Source organism: Canis lupus, chromosome 35 (genome assembly GCF_011100685.1).
Source record: "Canis lupus familiaris isolate Mischka breed German Shepherd chromosome 35, alternate assembly UU_Cfam_GSD_1.0, whole genome shotgun sequence".
NCBI lineage: Eukaryota > Metazoa > Chordata > Mammalia > Carnivora > Canidae > Canis > Canis lupus.
In genome coordinates, this window is record NC_049256.1 from 13,708,382 (window position 1) to 13,725,492 (window position 17,111).

The following is a 17,111-nucleotide window of genomic DNA, read 5'->3' on the forward strand; positions in this document are numbered from 1 at the left end:
TGTCAAGTTTTTTTGTAGAAAACAGTCTGATGAAGAGCAAACCCAGAGGCATCCTGGAAGATGCCTGCAGAAGAGAGACCTAATCTTTCTGTACAGGTAGAGGGCAAGTTCAGCTCCTGCTGTCTCCTGGGAGTCTGAAAGCATGCTCCCAGCAGGTTAGCACCCCAGAAGTAAGATGGCTAACCACCCTGTGCTGACTGCAGGTGTCTCCTGCTCCACCTCCCACCACCAGCGCCATCTCTCTTTTACCTGCAATAAATGTCAGCTGACTTGATGGCTCTCACACAAATCCTAGTCATATCCAGGCTCTGTGTAAGCTGTGGAGCCCCTCTCTCATGCTCAGACATGGGGGGACAGTAGAGCTATCCAGTTATTCATCATTGCAAGGATGATGGCGCCCACCCCCATGCCCCAGTGTGTCACCCAGGATCCATTAATACATTGAACAGGACAAAGAGAGACACCTGCTGAGAAAAAGGCGTGCTGATGGATGAATGATCCTTTTCAAATGACCGTGGGAGAAAGGTGAAACCTCTTTCCAGACCAGTTTTCACTATGTGTGTTAAAAACCATGATTGGTCCCTTCTGGAAGGCTACCCAGAGGAGCACCAACAATGCCTGGTTCATCCAGCTTCCATCTTGCTACCTATCACCAAAACTGGCTTGAAATTAACCCCCAGGATTCTAGGTAGACTGAGGAACTGGGACGTGACAGTGATTTGTTTTCCTTTTCTCCTTCAGAATCCTGGTTTAATTTCCCTCAAAGCTGGGGGATCCCTGGGTGGCTCGGTGGTTTAGCGCCTGCCTTCAGCCCAGGGCATGATCCTGGAGACCCAGGATTGAGTCCCATGTCAGGCTCCCTGCATGGAGCCTGCTTCTCCCTCTGCCTGTGTCTCTGCCTCTCTCTCTCTCTCTCTCTCTCTCTCTCTCTGTCTATCATGAATAAATAAATAAGATCTTTTAAAAAAAATTCCCTCAAAGCCTGCTGCAGCACTGAAGGATTACTTCCTCCTCAGAGCTGTGGAGCATTTGTGTCTGTCCCACTCATTTGAAAAGTTGTATTCCATCCATTTATCCATTCGAGTCATGAACCCAGAGGTTGTCCTCTGTGCCAGGCACTTTGGTAGGGGCCAGGATAGACAAAGCTCTGTTCACATTCTCAAGGGAGAACTCAGTGAGATGGGCAAGGGAGCTGGGGAGGAAGACAACCCCAGTAGAGGCTGACGGTTTGTGTAACACAAGAGAGAGAGGTAAAGGCACCAGAAGAGAGCAGCATTGATGTGTTTAGCCCATCCCAAGGCAGGACCAAAGAAAGGCTGCACAGAGGAAGGGCACATGAGTCATGAAGGAGAAGAGGGAGAAGTCAGAGAGTTTCAGGCAAAAATGCTTTAAATCACAAACGTCTGAGTGTCGATGCAACACAGTGGCATTTTTTTAAAGATCCCCCTGAGACTCCAGTGGGCAGGAAAGTTTGAGAAGCACTGCTCTGGAGAAATGCCCTAAGCAAAACAGAACTGCTGCATCAGGAAATTATGCCTCTCTTATTCATTTATCCTGCTGCCACCAAACTCCTCCTCCACCTAGGGCAGCTGGCAGCCTAAGAATGGATGACCAGCACACAGGGACCAAATACTTGCTCCCTACCTAAAGGTGGGACCCAACTCTGTGGGCAAGTTCATGCTTCAAGCTTCCCCATGGGGTCAAATGAGACCACATCCTTTGCTTTGAGCCCCCTCCCTGCCCTATAACCTACTCCAGCTCACCCTTTCTCCTGAGAGCATCACTGAGCAAGTTACATGCACCTGAATCTCTGTCCTGGCTCTGTTCCAGGGTACTGACTCCAGATTCTTCAGTCCTTTGAACTATTCATTACAGACACTCAGTGTGGATTGAATGGTAGTGAGGTAGTACAGTTTCCTAGCCAGAGGACGTATGGACCCTTACAATGTTACTGCAATAATGCGTTGTCCCTTAATTGGAAGAGCGTGGAGGACAGTGGCTCAACCCAAGGAGTTTGAAGAGCCACAGTGACTCTCAGACTTGAAACAGACAAATCTGAAGAACAAATGACTCATTGTTCCTTAGTCACATCATACAAACAGCTGCCAATCTTACCTCTTTTGAGGACTATTCATTCATGGCCAAAGCTTGTCATTTCTTCACTGCGTTTTCTTCATTTAAAAAAATACATCCAAGGGGTGCCTGGGTGGCTCCATGGTTGAGCATCTGCCTTCGGCTCAGGGCGTGATCCCGGGGTCCTGGGATCCAGTCCCACATCGGGCTTCCCTGCATGGAGCCTGCTTCTCCCTCTGCCTGTGTCTCTGCCTCTCGTATGAATAAATAAATACGATATTTAAAAAAAACAACACACATCCAAGATGCCCAGATGATACACTTGAATGGTGTCTCACTGATCAGCCTCTACTGAGACTGCTCCCTCATTCTGGCTTGTCAGAGTATCATTTTAATTTCATGTAAATGCTTTCATGACACTTATTGGTTAAGTAATCATTGTTTTAAATGTTGATGCAAATGACAATGTCTTTTGAGTCACAAACATAGCTACTGTCTCCCTTTAATTTTTTTTGGCACTTTTTAAAAAGATTTATTTATTTATTTGAGAAGGGTGGGGAGAGGGAGCATGAGCAGAGGGAGGGGCAGAGGAACAAGCAGACTCCCTGCTGAACAGAGAGCCTGACTCTCCGGGCTTGATCCCAGAACCCTGGGATCATCACCTGAGCCAAAGGCAGACAAGACACTTAACTAACTGAGCTACCCATGTGAGCCAGCACCTTTTTAAAAAAAATATTTTCTTTTTTTTTTTTTTAAGATTTTATATATTCATGAGAGACACAGAGAGAGGCAGAGACATAGGCAGAGGGAGAAGCAGACTCCATGCAGGAGCCTGATGTGGTACTTGATCCTGGGACTCCAGGACCACACCCTGGGCCCAAGGCAGGCACTAAGCCACTGAACCATCCAGGGATCCCCAAGATTTTCTTTTAAAGTAAGCTCTACACCCAACATGGGGCTCAAAATCACAACTCCGAGATCAAGAGTTGCACACTCAGGGTGTCTGGGTGGCTCAGTTGGTTACACGTCTGCCTTCAGCTCAAGTCATGCATGATCCCAGAGTACTGGGATCAAACCATGTGGGGCTCTCTGCTCAGTGGGGAGTCTGCTTCTCCCTTTCCCTTTGCTCCTCCGCCTACTCATGCTAGCTCACTCGCCCTTTCTCAAATAAATAAATAAAAATCTTAAAAAAAAAAAAAAGAGTTGCACACTCTACCAAGTGATTCAGTCAGGTGCCCCAATTTTTTGCACCGTTTTTTAATAAAATATTTTATATCTAAAATCCTTCAAGCAAAAGACTTCTTAATCTGCTGGTTAAACCTGCAAACTGGGCCTATGAACAGAGCTTTTTTGTGTGTCTGGAGAACCTCTTTGGGGACTACAGGAAAAGAAAGATAATCCCAATTTGTTGACCATTGATCCTCCAACAATTACTCAAGTATCTCACAATCAGTATCTTTGCCTATGTTGCTCTAACAACACTTGATGTATCAGCGTTGCCAGCCACACTCATCCTCCAGCACTGGGGGAGGAGGACCATCACCCTAAGTGGTGAGTCACTATAAAAGAAGGCACAGGGGACCAGTTTCTGGTTGAAACAAATATACCAGTTCTAGGTCCAAGAAAGTTTGCATCAGTACCATAACTCTAGGAGTAGGAGCTGAATCTTGAGTCCAGAAGCTACACATGCAAAGGACAACCATACAGGCAATTGTATTAGTTAAGATAAAGGCTAAGCTGCTAGAACAAAGAAGTCCTCAAATGCAGTAGCTTAAACAAGATAGAAATTTGTTTTTCTCAAACTTAACAGCCTAGAAAGGAGTGGGCCATGGCTGGTGAGGTAGCTTCTAGGATTGTTCTAGCCATTGTCACTTCTCCAAGAGTGGGAAGGGTAGAAAGGAAGTTGGTACTTCCTACCAACTGTTTTTTTTTTTTTAAGATTTTATTTATTTATTATTAGATTTATTTATTTATTTATGAGAGACACAGAGACAGAGAGAGAGGCAGAGACACAGGCAGAGGGAGAAGCAGGCTCCATACAGGGAACTTAATGTGGGACTCAATCCCGAATCTCCAGGAAAATGTCCTGGGCCAAAGGTGGCGCCAAAATGCTGAGCCACCCGGGCTGCCCTCTTCATCCTGTTTTTACGAAGAAACTAAGATTCAATAAAGTTGAACTACTTGCCTGGGGTTTCAGAGCATGGAAATGACTAGGCCCATATCTGCAAAGAGAGACACATTACCCTTGCTCTTATTTATTTTATTCATTCATTCATTCATTCATTCATGAGAGACACACAGAGAGAGAGGCAGAGACGTAGGCAGAGGGAGAAGGAGGCTCCCTGTGGGGAGCTCAACACAGGACTCACTCCCAAGACCCCGGGATCATGACCTCAGCCAAAGGCAGATGCTCAACCACTGAGCCACACAGGTGCCCCTACCCTTTCCCTTATTTATCTATCTATATGGCTGGTATTTAATGCATCCCAAATCTTGGTTAAGTAATGATTTCATATTTTTCTTAAACTCAGAAATTTAATTGCAGATTATAAGTTTGAAATGTCCTGCAGGGATCCCTGGGTGGCTCAGCAATTTAGCACCTGCCTTCGGCCCAGGGTGTAATTCTGGAGTCTTGAGATCGAGTCCCACATCGGGCTCCCTGCATGGAGCCTGCTTCTCCCTCTGCCTGTGTCTGTGCCTCTTTCTCTCTATGTCTCTCATGCATAAATAAATAAAATCTTAAAAAAAAAAAAAGAAAGAAAGAAATGTCCTGCAAATAAGGGGTACCTGGCTGGTGCAGTTAATTAAGCATCGTACTCTTGGTTTTGGCTCAGGTAGTGATCTCAGGGTTATGAGATTGAGTCCCACATTAGGCTCCGCCTCAGCTCAGAGTTTACTTAAGATTCTCTCTCTGCCTCTACCTCTCCTGCTCATGCTTGTGCTCTCTCTCTCACTCGCTCGCTCTCTCTCTCTCTGAAATAAATAAATTAAAAAAAATGTTCTGCAAGTAATATTATAGGAATTAAAATATTCATGGGAAATAACATTTTGTAGATGTTATAAAGGGATATTTCAAAATCTGGTGATCAAATAATCATAATTTGAGAATCCCAGTGCCATGAAAGCTAGGAGGAATGAGAGGATAAAGGTAGCAAAGAAACCTGTTAGAATTGATGACTATAATGGACCTTCTCTAACATAACTCACTTTATCTTCATGGGGATGAGCACCAAAAGCATCCAAGTGCCTTCTTTTTCAAATTACTTCATGGGCAATCCCCCTGCTAGGTCCCCAGCTCTAGAGGAGGACTTTGCACTTGGTATGTGTTCACCATATAGTTGTGGAACTAAATAAACAGCTGGCTCTTCATCTTTGAAGAGGACTAGAGAAATCAGAGTCAGGTGGATTTCAACAACTGTCTATCCCTAGAGACCTGCTTGTCCATGCTCTTTGTTTTCAGATGAACAACTGGAAACCATGAAGTTATGTAGCATGTTCAAGATCCTACAGATGGATAGTGGTAGAACTGGAACTAAAAGTCACCTTTCCTACATGGGTTATACATTCATTAAAATTCATCAAACTGACACTTCAGATTTGTGCGTTGCACTGTATGCAAATTATACATTTAAAATATAACCCTTTCCAACTCTTCTTTTCTGTCATTTCTCTTCCATTATAGTTCTCTGCAAAAGGATGAATCAGGATAAAAGTAGCTGATACAGTTCTGGCTACAAACAGCCTAACCAAGGTCAGATTTTGAATTTCCATGGAACACATTATAAAGTCTCAATAAACAATCAAGGCTTGACATAGGGATACCAACTTTGTTTATTTTGCCAAAGAAGGGAAATTAAAAGATTAAAAACTTCACTATGTATAGTCACCTTCATAGCATAAGACAAAGGAGATGTTGGCATCTTAATAGGAAGGGCATAATCTCAGAATAAAGACAATGCTTTCCTCCAAAAAAAAAAAAAAAAAAAAAAGACTGTTTCTGTTAAAGGCTTATGAAGATTCTTAAGGGATCAGCACAGAGGAGTATCCGGAATTCCTAGACTCAGTCAGAAAGAGCCGACAAATGAGGCTCAGTGCCTGACTATAGGCAGAGATAGCTTTCCTTCTTCTGACCTGGGCTCACACCTTATTGTGTTCCCACTAGGCCTAGAATTTTTTCATTTGAGGGGGGATATAGATCAAGCAAGAGTGAGACCAGTAGTGTCAATGCTTGGTAGCCTTGGTAGAGTCCATATATTGTTCCATGTAGGAATCACGTACTCCTCGAGAGAGCTCCTACATAAACTGCATTAGCCCACACCTGCTGGGACCCCAGGTATAGCTGCGCAGATCTCTACTCAGCATGAGGCCTGCTCAGGAAGCCTTTACAGGGCATCTACAATTTGATCTATTGTGAAAAAGGAAAAATATGAGTTGGTGTATATTGTATATTGGATTCCTAGAGCCTCTTCTAGCTTCTGGCGGGAGTCTGCAATCCTTGCATTTCTTGCCTTGCAGATGTATCCTTCCAGTCTCTGCCACTCTCATCCCATGCCTTCTCCCCTGCATGTCATCATATTATCTTTCCTCTGTGCATGCCTGCCTCTGGCTTTCTTCTCTTCCCAGAGGTCACCAGTCAAACGGGATTAATTCTATCTGCAAAGACCCTATTTCCAAATAAGATCACATGCACAGGTTTCAGGGCTTAGAACTTCATATATCTTTTAGAAGTACACAGTTCAACTCATGGCAGTGCATAAGATTTATTCCGTGGCTCCGGTGAGCCAGGGTTTTGAGGAGGATTTCAGATCTGTATCAACTCCCCCAAGACCCCGACAAAGAATGCATCTACTCATCTCGTAGGGTTGAACCTCTAATGACTAGCTACTTGCTGGTCACCTTGTATGCGTTTGCAGTGCTTTTTGAGGGACACTCAAGACGCACAAAACCTAGTCTCTACTTTCAGTCCCTGATCTACCTCTCACCAGATATGGATCCCTTCTGTGCCCCAGTGTCTCAGTCTAGAAATTGGAGATAATAGGGCACCTTCCTCAGAGGCCTGTTAGGAGGATTACAAGAGAAAATAGATGCTGTGTGAGCCCTAGCAAAGGTTCAGTAAATGCTACCAAATGCTATAATCCAATATGTGCACTAAATACACCCATACTTTTGAGAATACATAAGAAACAAAAGCACAGTATAACATACAGACATTGATGCTGCGATTTAGAAGTTCAGACAAAGAAAGGAAAGCATCTCAGATATTAACTAATACCTTATTTATGGCTTTTTAAAGAGATTTCATTTATTTATTCAGAAGAGACACAGGGAGAGAGGCAGAGACACAGGCAGAGGGAGAAGCATCTCCCACAGGCAGGGAGAAGGCTCCCACATGCAGGGAGCCTGATGCGGTACTCGATCCCAGGACTCGATCCCAGGACTCTGGGGTCATGATCTGAGCCAAAGGTAGATGCTCAACCTCTGAGCCACCCAGGTGCCCTTTATTTATGGTTTGCATGTGTTTGTGTGTGAATGCGTAGATGTGGGTAGTTTGATAGGGAAGCAGGAATCTGGAGGATGGCTATTTTCCCTGGGACTGAACAGGAATTTAGGACCTGATCTTCCTCATTTTATTTCCATCTAGCCATGTGGTTCCTGCAAAGGACAAACTCTGTTCTGTGTTCAGCCCTGCGCTCATGGTGGCTGCCAACCTGTATGTCTTATGTAAAACGAAACAGACTCTGAAAAATCTCTTAGACCTGTGCATTGAGCTGGTCACCCCATGGCTGAGCAATGTATTCTTCTGCCTGAGAAGAGATTATTCTTGGACCTAATCTTTTTACAACCTGCTCAAACTCCCTGTTCACTGAGAGCCTTTGATCAGGGCCACTGCCTTGTGCTTTCAGATTGAGCACCAAGATCAAGAGACAATTTGGCTGCCCCTTAAAGAACTATGCGTAACTGCAGCAAAGAATGAGTTGACTTAGCACCAAACCAAGACCAAAAAACATCTAAACCCCTAATGTGCCTTTAGGGGTTTTGCACTTTGAAATAGCCTGAAAGAATTTTCCACAGCCAGACTCTTTATTCAGACTGAAAGTAATGTATCTGCAGCTACTGTAGCCACTTCTCCACTTATATTTATATTGGTATAATGCTAATTGTAATACTAATTGATTAATCTAGCTCAAGGCTCTCAAGTGTCTGCACACAAAATTGGAATGTAATTGCAACAATAAAGAGATCAAATGAGGTTAATTAAAACATAAAAGATGACAAATGCTAAGTCAGGAGGCCCTCCGTATGCGCTGAAAAGTGTGCTACTTATTTATCAGGCATTGTTTGCAGATTCCTAAGGAAAAGGCTCAAGGCAGAATAAATTCAGTGATCTGTTTACACATAGATATCAAATAAAAGTACTCACACAAGGGCTGGTTGCAGCACAATTGCACACTCAAGCATATATTCCATAGAGCACTGTTCAGATGCGTCATTATAGAAGACATAACACTGAACTGGCATTAGTGCCATTTTCACATTTCTCCTAAAGCTACGAACTTGAAGGATTAGCATCTACAGGAGACATGGCAGGAGGAGGACAAGACAGATAAATGGAAACAAGTAAAAAATGAACTACTTCGAGGTTTAGACATGTAATTTGCATTTGTAGAATTAAAAAAGAAGGAGAAGGGGACAGCCCGGGGCACATCTTGGGTTAGCCACACCAGAACAAATTGCTTGCACTTTCAAGGGCCACTGGGGGGCAGAGGGGGTGACATTGTACCTCAGACCTAATTTTTGTCCAATTTCTCTTCTTATCGACTGTAATAGAAAGAGTCTAAGGACCCATCACTTCAAAGCCATCACAACTTTCTAAAGCTTAAGATTTCTGTTCTTCATCATTTTAGTAACAATCTCTGGCTCTAATCTTATTTTTTATCAAATATTTTGTTCAGCCCAGGCAGTCTCTTAACTCCTGCAGAGCCAGGAATGAAATGAGATGGGAACTTCACTGATCTTAACAATTTCAGATCTTTTTTTTTTTTTTATACTTTATTTATGAGAGAGAGAGCCTGCATGCCTGTATGCACATGAGCCAAGGGAGGGGCAGAGGGAGAAGGAGAAGCAGACCCCTTGCTGAGCAGGGAACCTGGACCCAGGGATCATGACCTGAGCTAAAGGCAGATGCTTAACCAACTGAGAAATCCAGGTGCACCAACAATTTTGGATCTTTTTCTACTCAGCTACCTGGGTCTGTTGGGCCAGCTGCATGGAATCACAGGGGACCATAAACCTGTCCCTGCTACCAGCATCAGCAATGCATGTCACCACCACCCTGCTCCCATCACCAAGGAAGTTTTTGGACATTATGTGGTCATTTATTTATTCAATATTCAACACATTATTTTTTGAGTGACTTTTATTGGGGAACCAACATAGTCCCTGGTCTCAGGGAGCTTATGTTCAGTGAAGAGAGACAGAAAATAAACAAATTAACAAGGAAATGTGTCATATAATGTCAGATGATGGTAAGAGTCAGGAAAGAAAAGAAATCAGAAAAGGGTCCAGAAAGTGATTAGCGTAAGGGCACTATTTTAGAGCGTGGCCAGGAGAAAGCTCCCAGACAGGGTGCTGAGCAGAAACCAGAAAATTGGCATGAGTGTGCCTCACTTCAATATTCCTTAAATAGACTCATGAACTCAAACCTTATGGGAATGAAATGCAGAAGGTATAACAGAATCCTTTCTCAGTAGTTCCAGGAAAATAATAGGAAGAGCTAGTTTTTACTGAGCACCTCACAGGTATGAATTTAATCCCCCAAAACCTTTATCCCCTGGCACCTTTGCGAAGTAGGAATGAGGATTACCCTCCTTTTGCCAATGTGGTTATTAACTCACCAAAGGTTATAAAGCAAGTGGATAATGAGACTGAGTTTCCACTCCAGGCCCCTATGGGTTTTTTTATTTTTATTTTTCGGAGCAATTAATGTACTATAAATGGCACATATTTAAAGTGTACAATTTGAGGACTTTTAACATAAACATATGCCTATGCTCATGAAACTATCACCACCATAGGAACCGTAGCCCTATGCCACACTCATGCTTCGTTTTAGTCCTACCAGCTGTTCCACACTAGCCTCCAAGCAATTCCTGGTCTGCTTTCCATCATTTCAGATGAGCTTGCATTTTCTGCAGTTTTATATAAGTGACATCATACAATGCGAACTTACGAACTTTTTGGTTTTGCCCCTTTCACTCAGTATGATTATTTTCTGATTCATCCATGCCGTTGTGGGTATCAGCAGTTCAACCCCTTTTTTCGCAAAGTAGTGTTCTGTTGTATAGACGTGCCACAGCTTGCTTATCTGTTCACCTGTTAGTGAACACTGGCGCTGTGTCCAGATTTGGTTATTACAAATAAGCTATTGTGAACATTCATGCACAAATCTGTATCAGACCCTCACTCTTTTTTTTTTTAATTTAAGTAATTAACATATAGTGTATTAGTTTCAGAGATAGAGTTTAGTACTTCGTCAGTTGCATATAATACCCGGTGCTCATTACATCAAGTGCCCTCCTTAATGCCCATCACCCAGTTACCCCATCTCCCTACCCACCTCTCCTCAGTGTGTTCCCTAGAGTTAAGAGCCTCCTATGGTTTGTCTCTCTCTCTCAGATTTCGTCTTATTTTTTTTACTCTCTCTTCCCCTATAATCCTCTGTTTTGTTTCTTGAATTCTACATATGAGTGAAATAATATGGTATTTGTCTTTCTCTGATTGACTTATTTCGCTTAGCATAGTACCCTCTAGTTCCATCCACGTTATTGCAAATGGTAAGGTTTCAATTTTTGGATGACTGAGTAATATTCCATTGTGCATATATACCATGTCTTTATCCATTCATCTGTCGATGGACATTGGGACACTTTTCATATTTTGGCTATTGTGGTCATTGCTGCTATAAACATTAGGGTGCAGGTACCCCTTTGGATCACTATGTTTGTATCCTTTGGGTAAATACCCAGTAGGGCAATTGATAGTTCTTAGGGTAGCTCTATTTTTAACTTTTTGAGGAACCTCCATACTGTTTTCCACTGTGGCTATACCAGCTTGCATTCCTATCAGCAGTGTAAGAGGGTTCCCCTTTCTCCACATCCTCGCTACTATCTGTTATTTCCTGGCTTGTTCATTTTAGCCATTCTGGCTGGTGTAAGATGGTATCTCATTGTGTGTTTAATTTGTATTTGAAAAAATGTTGAGCATTTTTTCATGTGTCTGTTGGCCATCTATATGTCTTCCATCAAAACCCTAGAGGAGAACACAGGCAGCAACCTCTTTGACCTCAGCCTCAGCAGCTTCTTGCTAGACACATCTTCAACAGCAAGGGAAACAAAAACAAAAATGAACTATTGGGACTTCATCAAGATAAAAAGCTTTTGTACAGCAAAGGAAACAGTCTACAAAACCAAGACAACCTACAGGATTTGAGAAGCTATTTGAAAATTCTTATCAGATAAACGGGCTAGTATCCAAAATCCATAAAGAACATATCAAACTCAACACCTAAAAAACAAACAATCCAGTCAAGAAATGGGCAGAAGACATGAACAGACATTTCTTCAAAGAAAATATACAAATGGCCAACAGACACATGAAACACTCAACATCACTTGGCATCAGGGAAATACATACCCTCACTCTTTATCATTATATAACGAGCTTCTCTAAAAAACAAGATAAAAATAGAACATGTAGGAGCTGCCTTGTGTGGCAAAGTAACTGAACTGGAACCAAAGCCAGTAGATAACCAAAAGCTGTGACTCTTTCCTAGTCTGAGGTAATGAGTAGCCATTGAAAAATGCAGTTGTAAAGGCTTTCATTCAGATGTCCCTTGGTTTCTCCATGATTTAAGGAGAGATTGCCTTAGATAACCTGGCCAAGAAATCCCTGTCTTGCACTCTCTCTCCAACATTTATCAATGGTGTGACAGTCAACAAGTCATTGTCCTCCCCAGGACTCTTCCCTCATCAGTCAAAATGCCAGCCAACTCTAGGCTGACTCATGACTTGTACCAATTAGAGGAAAGCAGGAGATTATCTAAGTAGTTGGATATTCTCATGTCACCCCACTCCTCTTTACTGCTACCCAATCATGATCACCAGGATCCTGGCATCTCAGAGCCACATGCAACCCCAGGAAGCATGTAAGAAAACCGAGGCCCCAGGAGTGGGGGGTGCCATGGTACCCCCGCTAATCACTGGCAGAAGGGAGTCCAGAACCAGGCTTCCTGACATCTAGTACAGAACCCTTCCTCCTACATCAAACTGCTGCTTGTTGATTCTTCAAGTTTTATCTCCAGCAAATGTAATGAATTAAATGAGTGCATTTTCTTTCCTATTTTATAATGAATTAGGGTGGCAATCATGTCTCGGAATATTTACTATACAATATGTGGTCAAATCCCAGTTGCAGAAGTCCTCGGGACACAGAGTAACACCTCGCTACCTAGGTAGATGCTACAAGAAAAGAAATACTTTTGAGGGAGAGAAGCTGTAATATGAGAGGCAGCAAATAAATGATTCATTCCCCCCCACACCCCGCTGTTAATTTAAGTTATAATTACCCAAACTTTAAAAATAAAACCTGAAAAGCATCGCTGTCTCTGCCACACAACAGCAAAAGCACACCCCATTGCATCAACTCAAATCACACATTTAACAACTGCTGTTTTAGGTTTCACTAATTAAGGAACGATTCTTGGTACATGCATTTCTACTGCAATTAAATAACTCACAGTGTAGGATGGAAATGTTAAGCCTTCTTAAAGCTGCTTTTTCTCTTTTGGTGTTAAAAGATGAATTTCTCCTGGAGACCAGAGTTTTAAGAGCTTTTTCGTGTTTTAACTCACGAAAGCCTCAATATATTGGTTTAGAGTGACTTCTTTAAAGCAACTTAAATTATAGGGTAACAGGCTGGAAGTTTCTCTTTAGGATAGTGAAATATTCAGTGGAGATAAAATTGCTTTATAGATGGCTGACCAGCACTCAGTTTAGAATTCATAATACATGTCAAACCTTGAGTGGAAGGCGGCATAATTTTTCAGTGAGCTTTATTGCTTGGGAGCTATGTGCTGCCAAGAAGTGACGAAATGCCCCTTTGCAGCCTCCCTGTGTCTTGTTCCTGTATGCAGCTCTTGCTGGCTTTGCCATGTAAAAAGCCAACAGGTTGGAGATTTTTATGTTGATGATCATGTTTAATGTATTCCTAAGTGTTATGCTGGTTTATACCATCTAAGTTTCTCAGCCTGTCATGAATAGATCAATTCCAATATTTTAACATGCCTATCCCTCAATATGTATCATTTGGACAGAGACACTTGATGTCTTCTCATTGCAGGTGCGAAGGTAGAAAAATCGGGACAGACTGAAATGATTCTAACTCCCGTCATCCAAGACAATGGTAGCTTCAAAATGTCTGTATAGATTTGCCTTGGGGATTTCCTTATGGCTGAAAGAGGAGGTTGGGGGCATGGCCTTTAGAAAGTGTTTGCATAGCAAGCATATAGTCTTCACTTGGATGTTATGTTTATTGGACTCCCTATAACACCAATTCCATGTGAGCAATCATTTGCTACTGGTGAGGTTCATGGCCAAGGCGACTTCCCATGCCAGTCCACCTACAGAAAATCTTGGGCACCAGTCCTTTTGGATAAACCTTTGGCTGGGGAAAAAACTAAACCAGATCAGCAGTAAATGCCCCTTAAGGAAGTACCCCCAGGGGATGCCTGAGTAGCTTAGTGGTTGAGCATCTGCCTCTGGCTCAGGTCGTGATCTTGGGATCGAGTCTCACAATGGTCTCCTCGCAGGGAGCCTGTGTCTCCCTCTGCCTGTGTCTCTGCCTCTCTCTCTGTGTCTCTCATGAATAAATAAATAAAATCTTTAAAAAAAGAAAGCACCCCCCAGAGTAGTAGCAAATTAGTGATAGGTGCATGATAATTAGCCAACTTCCATATCATCTCTGTCACTTGGCCCATTGCATGGGGTACTCTTTATGACCATTTCTTATGACATAAATCATCTCTGTGAAGTAGAGGAAGGGTCTTCCCTGAATATTACAATGGGGAACAGTAGCAAGTAGAAACCATAGCACCTGAAGGCTGACAGAAAGAAAAAAAGAGATAGAGGGCTAGTCTGGCAACAAACACATGTTCTAAAATCTTTCTCGGCATGAAAAGCTCACCACTGGATGCCATTCCCTCTCTCACGACCTCCTATCTCTCCACTTGAACCTGGATCTTTCACTGGAAGGGGATGGGAGCTAAAATTCCTTCAAGTTTAACGCTGGGATTTTGGGAAGCTGTAGAGTTGTGAAATATGGATGTATTTCACAGCAGGTGTGAGTCAGGGATGCGGCATTAAGAGAACTGAGAGCAGATTATAAACCAGAAACAAGTACACAGCCAAGGTATATATAATCTGATGTTTGTAGCTGGCATAAAAAACCACGCAAAGTAGACTGAACTGTTATAGGGCATTATAAATGGCATAGGGTTTGCAATCAGAATGCCACAGATGGACCTAAATTAATAAACATAAATTTTCTAATACACTCAGAGTTTTTGGATGTTTCCTTTTGGAGAAGTTCCTCAACAAGGTATACACAAATTTGAGCAGGGAACACCAGATTCATGAACTCACCTATGCTGCCCATAACTAACGTCACCCACAAAGTGATTAAATGAGAACGCCCATGAGGGGAACTCTTCCCATATTCATGGACACTGGATCTCCAAAGTCAAATTCCATCTGTTGCTCACCCTTTAGGAAATGAAACATTCTAACACAAAATAGGAAGGAAGGGAGAGAGGGAGGGAGGGAGGAAGGAAGGAAGAAAGAGAGATTCATAAACTCCAAAATGACCAAAGGCAATTCCCATTAAACATGTTACATATTCAGTTCTAATTAAGTGACTTTTATGTGCCCAGCACGGCACTACTTAAACACCACAGGGATACCAGGATGTATAAATACAATCCACGGTTAAATTTCTTGAGCATTTATTAGCCAACTGATATAGTAAGTCTTTTAGATATATTATCCTCTTGAAAGTAACCACAACCCTATGTTGTCATTACAGGTAGTTCCCCCATTTATAAACAATGAAACTTTTAGAAGTTAAGCAACTAATTTTAAGATCACACCTTGAAAAATGCCAGGCTTGGTATTGAAACTCACATAATCCTACTCCAGTGCTCAAGTGTTTAGCAACAAAGATCTGCTGAAGAAAGTAGCCTCAGAACTAATGGAGAGAGGAGTGACCCCACACAAATTTTCCTGACTCATTGTGAGATAAGCAAGCACATCTCAGGGCTTAATAGCATTTTCATTAAGGCATTTCAGCAAATACATTCAATCTTTGCAGAATCCTGATAATATTCAATTTTAAAAAGAGTATACATGCACCTACAAGTCTACAGTTAGGTAGCTACCCAAAAGAATTGAAAATGAGTGTTCAAATAAAAACTTATACAGGAATGTTTATAGCAACATTATTTACAATGGCCAGAAAGTGAAAACACCCCAGATGTCCATCAAGTGATGAATAAACAAAATGCAGTATGTAGTGGAATATTGTTCACCCATAAAAAGGAATGAAGTACTATTACAAGCTATAATATGGCCGAATCCTGAAAAAATTATACAAAGGGAAAGAAGCCAGACACAAAAGGCCACATATTATGCAATTCTGTTTATATTAAACTTCCAAAATATGGAAACCCATAGAGACAAAAAGCAGACAAGTGGTGGTCAGGGGCTGGTAGGGAGGAGGAAACAAAGAGTGACTGGGTACGGTGATTTCCTTTTTGGTTGATGAAAATATGATGGAGCTAGATGATGGTGATGGTTGTACAAAATCATGAAAGTACTAAATGTCACTGAATTATACACTTTGGATGGGTAAAATGCTGAATTTTATGTTATATGCATTTTATCCCAACTTAAAAGAAAACATTGGGGTAACTGAGTGTCTCAGTCAGTTGTCCGACCTTGATTTTGGCTCAGGTCATGATCTCAGGGTTGTGAGATAAAGCCCCGCATTGGGCACTCCCCCCACCCCAACCCCCATTTGCACTTTAAAAAAAAAGAAAGTATAATGGATCTGCGGCAAGACATTTCATGAGGCATTTATCTGTAGGGGTTGATGAATGCACAAGGCACATGCTCTATCCTCAAAGAATCTAGATATGCTACTGTCTGATGAAATTAATTAATTAATTCCTGTTTTTCCAAGACCATGATGGTCTGCTTGAGTGACAAATGGTGTATCTAATCCAATAATTTCTCCACTGTGGTTGAATCGACACCAGTCAATGTGTGATGACTTGCAGAGGTTATAAAACATTTGGGGGTTCAGAAGATCTGAGAGGCATGTGTACATTTCTATTTTCAATTATATTTAAGAATTTATGATACTATAAATCTGTAGACCTTTTATGCATCAAGCCTTTGAATTTTCTTGTTTTTGCTGGAACAATAGGAAAATGATAAAAGATGATTGTTCTCCATATTTAGATCCTAGGTCATTTTATGCGTTATTAAGTTTGCCAAACTGCATGTGGGATTAATTGGAAACAATTGCAATATTCTCACTACATTGCACCACTTCCTTTCGTTAATTAAGAGACATTACCCTCTGTTCTACAGATGACAAAAGGGATGGTTCTTTTTTTATTACCAGGTGGCAGCCATAGACAGAAAGGCAGGAATTACTGTGTGTCTGAGAACCAAGGAGATGAGAGCAGTCTGGAATTCCTGTATGGCAGCTGCAGAGAGAGATGCTGGGTCTAATCTCTTGGCTTTTAGGTACGCTTGATTCTAAGCATCTTATTCAATCTGCCCAATTACACTTTTACCTCTCTCTTTGCTAGGTCACAAAAGCAACCTGCCTGATATTGGAAAACATGTTAAAGAGGATTAAACAACAATGGAGTTAATTAAGAGTGTCACTTCACCATTCACAATTACATATCTATATTT

The 17,111-nt window shown here is 41.9% G+C and overlaps 1 protein-coding gene across 5 annotated transcripts in view; it reads left to right on the forward strand.

Moving 5' to 3' along the window:
* PHACTR1 (phosphatase and actin regulator 1) overlaps positions 1 to 17,111 on the forward strand; it is a 555,031-nt gene that overhangs the window by 216,872 nt on the left and 321,048 nt on the right. The window lies entirely within an intron of this gene.